This window comes from Rhinopithecus bieti, unplaced genomic scaffold, assembly GCF_001698545.2.
Source record: "Rhinopithecus bieti isolate Rb0 unplaced genomic scaffold, ASM169854v2 scaffold_35856, whole genome shotgun sequence".
NCBI lineage: Eukaryota > Metazoa > Chordata > Mammalia > Primates > Cercopithecidae > Rhinopithecus > Rhinopithecus bieti.
Genome location: NW_016815820.1, coordinates 3,645,088 through 3,654,939, shown reverse-complemented (window position 1 = coordinate 3,654,939; position 9,852 = coordinate 3,645,088). Strand labels below are relative to the sequence as shown.

At 47.5% G+C, this 9,852-nt stretch overlaps 1 protein-coding gene across 1 annotated transcript in view; it reads left to right on the top strand.

Moving 5' to 3' along the window:
* RAB31 (RAB31, member RAS oncogene family) overlaps positions 1 to 9,852 on the top strand; it is an 83,165-nt gene that overhangs the window by 56,034 nt on the left and 17,279 nt on the right. The gene's annotated exons all lie outside the window — the stretch shown is intronic.

Below are 9,852 nucleotides of genomic sequence, written 5' to 3'. Positions count from 1 at the left end.
AAAAAAGATATTTGCTGTGAAGGGAGTAGTTATTCTTTGTTTTTTTCAAAGAAGTTTGTTTTCAGTTTTTTCCATCTCACAGGTAAAAATCCAAGTGTCTGTAAGAACTAGCATTTTAAACAGATTTTGCTGCTTTAATTATTGTTAAAATGGTTGCCTCATCTGTGTGTTACATAGACATCTTGGGTATTTAGAGAAAATATGAGCTAGGGGGAGCATAACAAACTCTGATTATTCATTTCAGTGGGTGCTTGCAGGAACGGGCCCTGCTGTGAGAATGCGTCAGCGCACACACAGCCCTGCAGCCCTCCTCTGCTTGATTTTGATGAAATGTTGTGAATGATTTCCCTTGCTTTTGGCTGCAATATCTTAAACATGTGGGATGGTTTTGACAGAAAATAATTCCACCACACAGTTAACAGCGTCTCCTGCTCACTGCTGCTGTGCTGCTCATGGCCGGCTTCGTTGGTCTTTTATGCTTGACCTTGGAAAGGGGCTGTGGCTAGGGGACAGAGTAAAAATATAATGCAAAAAAAAATTTAATGAGATTTTAAATGTTACATTGCAGAAGTTTGGCAGATTATAATATGCTTAGTTTTTTCTCTTACAGTATTTTAAAACTATAATATGCATGCTAGAACATGTATGAACCACCAGAGAATTTGTTTTAGGAAGCGCTCATGAGTCCACTCTTCTTTTTATTTTTATTTTTATTTTTTTTTACTGTAAAATGGTGCCTGAGCAGTATATATTTTATTGTGCCCTAGGTATAGTTATCTTGATACAGATCTCCAAACTACTGGCTTCATAGTGTCAGATTATGAATTGGATAGAGTGAAAAAATATCAGACTTGACTTTTTATAGTCCCCCCTACAAGAATTATTCTCCGTCGTTAGCAGGCTTGAGAGCTGTTGGGAAGCTTGCTACAGTGTAGATTTCTGGGGCTTGCCCAGTAGACATTCCGATTCTGTAGGTCTGGGGAGATTTAGCGTATGAGAAACAGAGTGGAACACAGGGGCAGAGTCAGTGTGTGAGGAACGGGGTGAAACACACGGGCAGAGTCAGTGTTGAGGAACGGGGTGAAACATGGGGAGAGACAGTGTGTGAGGAATGGGGTGAAACACACGGGGAGAGTCAGTGTGTGAGAAGGAATGGGGTGAAACATGGGGAGAGTCAGTGTGTGAGGAGGAACGGGGTAAAACACGGGGAGATTCAGTGTGTGAGGAACCGGGTGAGACACACGGGGAGAGTCAGTGTGTGAGGAACGGGGTGAAACATGGGGAGATTCCGTGTGTGAGGAATGGGGTGAAACACATGGGGATAGTCAGTGTGTGAGGAATGGGATGAAACACACGGGCGAGCCAGTGTGTGAGGAATGGAGTGAAACACACGGGAAAGTCAGTGTGTGAGGAATGGGGTGAAACAGATGGGGAGATTCCGTGTGTGAGGAATGGAGTGAAACACACGGGAAAGTCAGTGTGTGAGGAATGGGGTGAAACAGATGGGGACAGTCAGCGTGAAGAATGGGGTGAGACACGGGGAGAGTCAGTGTGAGGAACAGGATGAAACAACGGGAAGAGTCAGTGTGTGAAGAACAGGGTAAAACACAGGGCGAGAGTCAGTGTGAAGAATGGGGTGAAACATGGGGAGAGTCAGTGTGGGGAACGGGGTGAGACACAGGGACAGTCAGTGTGAGGAACAGGGTGAGAGACGGGGAGAGTCAGTGTGAGGAACAGGGTGAAACACAGAGGGAGATTTAGTGTGTGACAAACGGGGCAAAAAAAAGTCAGTTTGAGGAACAGGGTGAAATACATTGGAAGATTTAGTGTATGTAAAGATATTTGAAATCTGTGCAAAAAAGAGATAATTCAGTAAATAGTGGTGGAATTAATAAGAGAAGGAAAAATAAGAGAAGATAAATTCAAAATGGAACAAGGATTTAAATGTAAAACAGTGAAATCATGAGACTTACAGAAAATGAATAAATTTTTAAATAATCTTCAAAATGGAATTAATTATTTAATCATGATACAAAACTCATAAGCCATGGCTGAAAATGATGAATAAGCCTGACTATATGAAAACTTCTGAGTGGCATAAATGCCATAAACAGGAATCAAATACAAATAGCAGGTTGAAAAAAATTCGGAAAATGTATTACAAGGGGCTAAGTTCCATAATATGCAAAGAACAATTACAAATAAATAAGAGGAAAAAAACCCTCAAATAATCCAAAACCAACCTGGGCAGAGAACATGTACAAGAATGTCATGGAACAAGAAACATTCATGGCTTCTAAAAAGTTATTCACCATCCTTGAACAAAAGTTTCTCAGAATTAATGTCAGATTTTTTTCATTGAGAAAGAACTTCAAAGTACGATGCCGTTTTACTCTTGGGGTGACTTATGGACATTAATATACTTGTCAAGTTGGCTGATCTGGCCTGTGCTCCCCTCATGCTTCTATGGAATGTTGATAATTGGACCGGGAGCTCTCCTGGGCATAAAATGATGGAGTTGAGTAGGATAACGCTATGAAGGGCCTTTACTTGTTTCTTCTACTTGCATCATTTCCTCAGTCTTTTTGGCATTCTGTAAGAAAATAGTGCCATGCAGTCATCCTCGCTGAGACGGCTTTGCAAAGATTCATTTAAGAAACGTTAATATAACACTTATGCTGTGCCCTGCATTATTCTGAGCACTTTATAATATCAACCTCCTTTTCCCTTACGTGAACACTGAACATTGCTATAAAATGTCCATCCAGCCTGGTGGAATGCATGGACGACATAGACCTGAGGGAGGTGAGCACTGAAGGGTATTTACTGGTGGAGACGATCGCTTTCTTTCTGTGAGTAGTACACTTGGGCTGCCTGTGTGTATTTACCCTCTCATGTGAGGTGCTCATCTGGGCCACCTGAGAATGACTCTGAGCCAAAACCCATGGTCAGGACACCTGAGTATACTCAGGCAGACGGAAGTGGAGGTGGAGCTCATCTCTCTCCAAAGGAACCTTCCCAGTAAACCTCCATAGGGAAAAGCATTCTTCTACCCTTAGCCTATGGATTTGATTCCCTTCCCTCACAGGCAGGGCTTCAGGATTTCTTCTGGTGTACCTGTCTTCCTCTCCCCAGCCATCAGTGGAGGAGGACCACAGAGAATTTAACCAGCCCTGAAATTAGATCAAGGCAGCTGCCATGTTGCCAGGTTACTTCCACAAACAACCAAACAAGGACCCCTATTGGGTAGCACAGGCCTGTTGGAAATGCTGGAGCCCACAAGAATGTTGTTTCCTAATCCCCCTCCCCTGCTGAGAAGCCTCTGAGTGCCAGGGACCAGCTCAGCGCTCTTCCTGTGTCCAAGAGACATGACAGGCCACTGCCTGGACCTCACTGGAATACAGGCTGGTTAACATCAGAGCCTGGGACTCGGAGGAGACTCCCTTTCCTGTTCCATCACACCTGGCTAATTTTTCACCGTCGAAGCCTCCCTCCCAGCCACTTGGAAGGCTGGGGGAGCCTCTAGTCCCAAGTCTTTTCCAGTTGACTGTCTCAGCACTCACCACCCTTCCCACTAAGTCCGCAGATCCCTCCACTACCCACTCCTCCTTTCTGCTGAAGGCGACTTGGGGTGATTTTTGTCATCTAGTCATTCAGCAGATGCTTACTGATTGCCTCCCAAGAGCCAGGTACTGTGAGGACCCCTGGACATGAAAACAAAAGCCATCGTCCTGGTTCGAAGGCATCCACAGCCTGTGTAGACAGAGAGGCAGCTTCACAAGGAGATGGTATGACGACAGGGGTATGACAGGAAGGGGGAAGAGCATCTAGCCTGGCAGAGGGGCTGCCAGGCTGAGCTCTCCAGGAGGCCGTGTGAGATGTTGCCACGTGTACAGGGAGGAGCGGGTGCAAGAACTTGAAGTTCCACTGCCAGCAGCCGATTTAAAATGGCTGTGGCTTCGGGGGTGAACGGGGGAAGAGTAAGACAGGAAGCCTCGTCCTGCTAAGGTGTTGGTTTGATTCTCCCGCAATCAGAAGATGTTGGAGAATCCTATTCATAGGAATACTTGCTGGATTCTCAGTTTGAAGAGGCCCCACCATGGTCACATGGATTGCAGGAGGCTAGAGGGCCAGGAAAGGCAACCGCGGGAGTCCCTGTGAGAAGCGAAGAGGGGGTGACTGCAGCAGAGGCAGCGGCTTGGCAGTGATGCTGGAGGGAGGATAAGCAGGCTTTATCACAGAGCATTGAGGGGTTCGTGAGGGGAAGCCATGTGGGGGAACTTGGTGGTTTCTGGCTTGGGAAGCAGCAGGTTTGCAAGAAGTGGCAGATTCGTGGGTGAGAGGTGGTTGGTTGGGCTTTGACAAGTTGCATTTGTGAAGTCCATTTGCCATGAGCAGCACTTAGCTAGTTCAAGGAGGAGATGTGTCCAGACGTGGAAGAGAAAGGGTGGAGTCTGTGGCCCCCGAGCCTGTAACCACACAGCATGAATGTCAGGTCCCTAAGATGCTCTGCAGGACGGTGTCCACCATGGGAGGCAGTCACCCATCCTTCATCCTGACTCGGTGCTTTCATCCCCTCACCTGAACTTGATTGGTCTCCTTTGTGGTCCGGCAGCCGTTCCTGTGGTCTCCAGCTTTCCCACTTCTCCGGCCCTCCCCATCCGCAGTGGCTCAGGAGGGACTCCAGCTGGGCTCTGAATTCCACCCTCCACCCTGACCACTCAGCCTGCCCAGAGCTGGCCACCGCTGCTGCTTTGGGATGGGGGTGGGCTTCAGATAGTCAGGGAGGAAACCCTGAGTAATGCTGGCATGGATGGGCCACGCAGCCTGTGATCAGCTCCGGGAACATCTGTGAAGGAGCAGCCAGGGGACGGGGCTGGCCTGGGGGAATCTGCATCCACACTTCCCGCCGTCGCAGTAATTCTCAGTGATTTCTGCATGTAGGTTGGTCTAGAAAGTCTAAAAATAGTCTTCACCGTCAAAACTAACTCTGCTTGTTTATACCTTGGCTTGGGTTAACTTGTTTCAGGTTACCTGTTTCAGCACCTAGCACAATGCCCAGCATATAGTAGACACTATACACTTGTTGAAAAAAAGAATGAACAAAAGTCACTGGATGCCGTACCCTCCCATCATCATAATGACGGGAGGCCTGTGGTGGCACCTTTCTGCCTCATGGGCCTGTGCAGTGGCCTCTCCTGAAGTGCACCTGGAGTTCTCAAATGTTCCTGGTTTTACATGTTTGCAAGGCATTCTGGGAAGTGAATTCTCACCTTCGCAAAACTCTCCTCGCAGATTGTAGGCACACTATTTGTTCCGACAGCAATTTATCTGACACTAACTGGATGTCCTACTATTCAGTTCAATTCAGACTCTGACTACCTGGAGTCAGCATAGACCCTGCGAGTTAAGAGCTCTATCCTGCAAGACTGCCTCCCATTTCAGACTAGAGCTGCAAGTTTCCAATATCCCCAGGTTACCTGCATTTCTGTGTAACAGACTACAAATTTGGGGTCTCCTATGACCTCCCCTCAAACTCAGTACTTCACTAGAATGGACTCACAGAACTCAGGAAAGCACCGTACTGTCAAAGGAAGGAATTACAATAAATTTATTTTTAAATATTCTTTAGAGACAGTATCTTGTTCTGTCACCCAGGCTAGAGTGCAGTGGTACAGTCATAGTTCACTGCAGCCCCACACTTGCCAGGCTCAAGCAGTCTTCCAGTAGCTCCTGAGTAGCTGAGTCCGCAAGCACACACCATCACACCTGGCTAATTTTTCCTTTTTTGTGGAGATGGGGCCTTGCTATGCTGCTGAGGCTGGTCATGAACTCCTGGTCTGGAGCGATGCTCCTGCCTTGACCTCCCAAAGTACTGGGATTACAGGCATGAGCCACTGTGCATGGCCCAAATTTAGTTTAAAGATCTCAATTGGCTTTATTCATGGTTCTAGAATTGACAACGAATCCTTCCATAAAATAGAGTAAGTGTTCCCATGAGCTGAGCAGAGGGGATTGGCTTTATAGACAGAGAAGAGCTGAAGAAAGCAGGAGCAAGGAACAGGAGCCTGCTAATCATTTCAAAGATACTTTTCTTGGGGGACAGGCAGAAAGAAGGACAGGGAAACAGAACAGTAGAAAAATATCAGATTAGTTAACATTTTATGTAAAGATTAAAGCCAAGGGAACTTCATTCCATGGCTACTGAAGATTTCAGCTGGCCTATTTGGGAAATTGGCTGTTACCTCTTGTGACTTCTCAGAAGGTCAGATAACCACTTAGTTTGGGTTTGGTGAAGGGGAACTTAAGCATGAGTGACTGTGTTTATTTTTAGTCTGGTCTCTTGGGGCCTAATGCAGGAGCTTAGTCCCAAGCAAAGGCCTCCTATAATATCAATTTGACATACAGTTCTGTTGTTACGGACACAGCACAGGTGTAGCTAAATGGAAGAGACAGTGAGGGCAAAGGGTGAGAGTGGGACAGGAAGCTTCCAGCCTCTCTGGGGTACCACTCCCAGCACACCAGTGTGCTCAGCGGTCCGGACCCTCTCAAGCCTTGTGTTCAATAGTTCGTATTGAGGCTTCATTACTTAGTCATGATTGATTAAATCTCCAGCCCGAGAGGCTGGGGGTGGGGCTGAAAGGTTCAACCGTCTAACCATGTGGTTGATTCCTCCAGCAACCAGGCTCATCCTGAAGAGGCCACGGGATGGTCTAGGGCCATACCCTATCAAACTCAGGCATGGTTGAAGGGGCTTTTCAAGAATACCAGAAGACACTCCTATCATGCAGGAAACTTCGAGGGTCTGGGGAGAACTGTGCCAGGAACCAGGGCAAAGACTGAGTCTGTATTTTTTATTATGCCACAGTAATGGGAACCTATTTTGACACACTTAAGAGTGGTTGGTCCTTCTAATCTTAGTTCACATTAGAGGGACTTTCACTGGCCGGATTCTTCCTGTAAGCGCCTGTTCTTTAGGAGGACAGAGTGGGCTTCTGCCCCGCTCCACCCCAACTCCAGTGCATATGACAGTCTGAAGCATGTTGAGCCCCGCATGTGTCTGTCAAGATGGAAATAACAGCCTCTGGCATGTGGTGCCGGTGGGTGCTTGTGCCATTGGGGCCCAGTGGGAGTGAGGTGGACAGAGTCACGGGGTTGAGTTAAGCCCTGTCTCACCTCACATTAGGCATGTCACTTCTGCAGCCCAAAGATTTAATGAGACCCACCTGTAGCCATGGAAGGAGTCTGAGGGTATGCTTTTCTTATCTTCCTGTCTCCAGATCTATGTTTTAAACTGTGAAGGAATGAGCCTCTTGGCCATGGTCATCCTCAGGATGTAGATGTTGGGCTGTGGCACATGATATCTGTTCTCTTATAAGCCTGGTGAACCTGTGCCGCTCCTCCTTGTCCTGCAATTGGCTTGATTAGAGGGGTTGAGGAAGCACGTCACCTGTGAATGTGATTTCCTCTCACCTGCGGGCCCAGAGACATCCTTGCTTGCCAGGTACTCCTCACCCCACCCTCAATAGGGTAGCAGGTGACATCTCCTCCTGTACCCCATTGTGGGCAGAGATGAGCCCCACCCTTTATCTGTGCTTTGATAAAGACTTCGGGAAGAGGCTGGGCGCGGTGGCGCACACCTGTAATCCCAGCACTTTGGGAGGCTGAGGCAGGTGGATTACTTGAGGCCAAGAGTTCAAGACCAGACTGGGCAACGTGGTGAAACCTGTCTTTACCAAAAAATACAAAAATTAGCCAAGCGTGGTGGCACACACCTATAATCCTAGCTACTCGGGAGACTGAGGCACGAGAATTGCTTGAACCCGGGAGGCAGAGGTTGCAGTGAGCCGAGATCGTGCCACGGCACTCCAGCCTGGGCAACAGAGCAAGACACTGTCTTTGCAAAGCCAACAAACAAAAAAAGACTTCAGGAGGAAGTAAAAACACATACCATGCCAAACTGCACAGAGAAAAGTACTTTTCTGGAATCTTTCAAATATAAATGTTCTGCTGCCAGAAAAACTCAAGCATAATCCCTGTGACAGGCGTGGGTCTTGTCTGTTACAAACGAGAGAGTGAATGTCGGGGTGTACTTTTCCCTGCAGTTTGGAAGCACAGGTACCCACTGACGTGGCTCCAGGGACATATTTCCTTTGGCTAAGAGGCTGGGGCCATCGTCTTTAACATGGTAGACCCTAGTTAGGTGCTCTTCCAGCTAGGACTAAAGGGTCCTCCCCACATGTGATTTGAGTCCCATAGGAATTTGAATGCCAGAGTAGAATTTCCTTAAACCTCTTGAAGCCATTTACAGGCTCTGAGGTGGGTGGAGGAAGGGGCAGGGAGGTAGGCGCTGTCCCGTCACTCCCTGTCCCTGTTTTGATTTTGTGTCTGCCTGCTTCTCTTTTCCAATAGCAATTCTTCTGGTTGAGGATTGTTACCTCTTGCCTGCAATATTAGAGGAGCTTCCAGATTCTTCTCCTCACCTCCATCCATTCCGTGCACCATTTTTTCCTAGACTGTGGAGCTGACCCTGTCACTTCCTGTCCTTCAGTGGCCTCTGGGGTAGACAGACATGGTGTGCCTCCCTCTCTCAGCTCCAACCACTCTGACATTCTCTCCATTCAGGCCCATGTCATTCATTTGCAAATCCACCATAACACCCCCAGCAGTGCTGGGTGCAGAATCAACTTTTAATAATCTTCAGGAATGTGTGCACTCTCCTGTCTCTGGGCCTCTGCTCAGGCTGTCCCATCCCAAATTCTTACCTGCGTTTGCCTAGCCTTCATGGCCACACTTAAGGTGACCACCTCTGGGTGTCTTTCTGGGGTTCATTGAACAGAACACATCACTTTCTCCCCCTCTGCTCCTGAAGCACTTTATGTCATAGTGTTGTGGATTGGAGTGAATGAACCCTGTTTGTCCATGCTCTAAAGCACAGGTGCCAGAAGGCAGGACCTGTGGTTTCCCTGGCCCCTGGGAGAGGGACTGGCATGCAGCAGGTGCTGCAGAATAGGAACTGCGTCTTTTTTATCTTTGAATCCACCACAGCATTTTCACATTGCAAAGAGGTCAATAGATTTTTTTAGGCTAGTATGGCCGTGGACCCCATCCAAGTACTAGCCAGACCTGACCCTGCCTAGCTTCCAAGATCAGACGAAATCAGGTGTGTTCAGGGTGAGATTTTTTTTAAAGTTGTTCATTTAAATAGAGTTCATGCCCTAAAACCTTTGTGAGAACATCCTTTTACAGATGAAAGTCCAGATATGCCATCCTGTATTGTAGCCATGGTGGGTATAACCATGCTTTATTTCCAGACTGTCACAGCACATTGCATATTTTCTCTGATTTGTGAAAGATAATATGTAAAAGTTTCACAAAAGCATGTGTGCACAAACATACTAACAGTGGTGTTGGTGTTTTTTAATATTGAGTCACATAATGGGGAAAAGGTTGAAATGAGCCGTAGCTCTGAAAGTTGATATGTGTACTGCCATATTTATCATGGTTTTCCCTGCAGTTCTGGCATTCTTCTGTGGGAGCAGGAACACTATTTTATATATGCATATCTTCTCTTCTTGGATACCACAGACTGGGTTTTAAACTTTAAAAAGTCTCGGCCGGGCGCGGTGGCTCAAGCCTGTAATCCCAGCACTTTGGGAGGCCGAGACGGGTGGATCACGAGGTCAGGAGATCGAGACCATCCTGGCTAACACGGTGAAACCCCGTCTCTACTAAAAATACAAAAAAACTAGCCGGGCGAGGTGGCGGGCGCCTGTAGTCCCAGCTACTCAGGAGGCTGAGGCAGGAGAATGGCTTAAACCCGGGAGGCGGAGCTTGCAGTGAGCTGAGATC